Source organism: Etheostoma cragini, chromosome 12, assembly GCF_013103735.1.
Source record: "Etheostoma cragini isolate CJK2018 chromosome 12, CSU_Ecrag_1.0, whole genome shotgun sequence".
Lineage (NCBI taxonomy): Eukaryota > Metazoa > Chordata > Actinopteri > Perciformes > Percidae > Etheostoma > Etheostoma cragini.
The window spans coordinates 196,588-199,046 of NC_048418.1; positions in this window are offsets into that span (position 1 = coordinate 196,588).

A 2,459-nucleotide genomic window follows, 5' to 3' on the forward strand; every position below is an offset into this window, starting at 1 on the left:
TGAGGCCCACAGTGACAGCAAACCCACAGTCTCTGTACAAAAACACAAGCTGACACACTGCCAAGCTGCTGGAAGCCTATTTTCTACCCTGTTGTAGTGAACCTTGTAGCTCCACTAGAGGGCGACATTATCAAGTAGGAGGTGCACTACTTGTGTACTGTGTTCAACCATTCAGTCAATAATAAGTGGAGCTGTGAAGAGAACAATTCTCAGACTGGATGTTGAACATCAGCTAGTTTCTCCTGTTGATTTAAACCTTGTTGTAGAGATGGAACATTGGCTGGGGATTATTCTTGCTGCTCTTTTCTTTGGTAAGACACAAAGAACAACATAGTTTTATTGTTTTCTAAAGATTTATATAAACTGCAGTTCAGAGCAGAAATCTCTGAACAGTTGAGCTGTTCCTGTCCAGAGTAACAATGTACAGTTGACATTTTCCTCTGTCTTCTCCTCTCAGCCTAATGAACAATGTTAGTCTAATGGCTTCATTTTCTCTACTTTTCAGTATTAATAGCTGCAGACAAAATCTCTCCTGTAGAAGATGAAGTCAGTAAAAGAGAAGGAGAATCTGTCTCACTCAGATGTGACTATGAGACAACGTCTAGTAATCCTGAACTCCACTGGTACAGACATCATTCAGACCTTCAGGCGCCTGAGTTTATTCTCTGGAAAGGAGCAAGAGACGATAGTTCTGAATACATCCCAGATGAGCAGAAATATGAATCCAAAACATCAGAGGAATCAACTGAACTGACCATAAAGACACTAACCCTGGCAGACACAGGTCTCTACTACTGTGCTCTAGAAACACAGTGATACAAAGTGTAGAAGAGGCTGTACAAAAACCTGAACACAGATAAGGGACTACTCTTCAAAAAGGAGGGAAGTGGTTTTCAAACCACAATTTCTTATCAGATGGATTCTGATTATTCCAGTTTTATCAGAGTCCCTGTGGTCACAGCTGCTAGCGTAACACTGTGAGAGGACTCACATGAGCAGCAAATCTACATCAATAACAAACCAACTGTATGTCTAAATAGAGACCAGAGGGAGGGCACCACTCTTTTTTTCATTGGTGCGTGACAAAGCAAAAACAGGAAGGATGTGGACAACTGGATGCCCAGCAGGACTCTCAGAGGGACTACAAGTCTCTCTTGTAAACCTGCTGGGTCAAGATGAGTTCTCTTAATGTGAATGAAAAGCTCGATACGCCAAAGTAGGTCATCCAATCCAATCCAGTTCTGCCATTGTTTACCTTGTTCTTTATTTTTTGTGATAAAAGTTTAATTTTAACTTTATATTATGAAAAAATATCAATGTAAACATATTCACAAACAGTTACAAAAAACACACTGGGACATACGAATGCGACCCAGGGCCTCAGAATCAAAGAGAGGAAAAATGGGAGGGAGGGAGATAAAACAACACATGTAGAAACAGACTTACACAAGACAAGGGACCAATCACAAACACACAAAGAAAAGGTTACAACATTGTCATCAAGAACTCAGCAGAGCTGTGCCAAGTCTCCAAAGTCTTCTTCGGGGCTCTGCACACACGAGCCGTCAAAAGTTCCATGTACGTGATATCCAAAAAAAAAAAGGATCCATGAACGAACGGATAAGTCATGAGGTGGCTTCCAACGGGTTTCCATCATCCTCTTAGCAGCTGGAAGTCCAGCAAACAAAGCACGTTAGAGCTTTGGAGAGCTGGAAGGTTGACAGGTCATTCAGAATCAAAACATTGACACTAACAGGCCCAGTAACATTAATCAAGGTGGACATGTTGAATGTAATACGGTTTCAGAACTGACCAACGAGAGAGCACTCCTCGAACAAGTCAAGAGAAACTACCGAGCTACGAGGAGACGGAGAGACTCAGGGAGGAGCTGAGCTGCTACTGAACTATAGAAGAGAGAGAAACTTCTAGATTCAACAGAGATCAATACACACACCATCAACATTACCTTTATTCAACATGCTGCCACTGCAGCATTGGGGGTTTTCTCTGATGTTTCTCTCCATCCTCACAGGTATGTTAGGTTATGCAGCGTGAAAAATGTAATCCCTATAACATCTAAATGTGGATTATTTATGGAGTACTGATTAATGAGTATACAATAAGAAATAACAGATTTTTCTCTTCCTTCAGGAGTCAGCTGTGAACTTACGCCATCAAAGAAAGAAGAGAACAGTTTAGAAGACAGCTCTGTTACTCTGTCCTACAGATACTCTGAAATGTCATCTGGTGATTATTTCTTCTGGTATCGACAATATCCAGGAAAACCACCAGAGTTCCTCATCTCACACTCTGCTTCAGGACAATTAATAAACGAAATAATCCCTGGATTGAAGATTGAAGTGAAGGATAAAATAATCCACATGATCATCTCCTCTGCTGCAGTGCCAGACTCTGCTGTGTACTACTGTGCTGTGAGGCCCACAGTGACAGCAAACCCA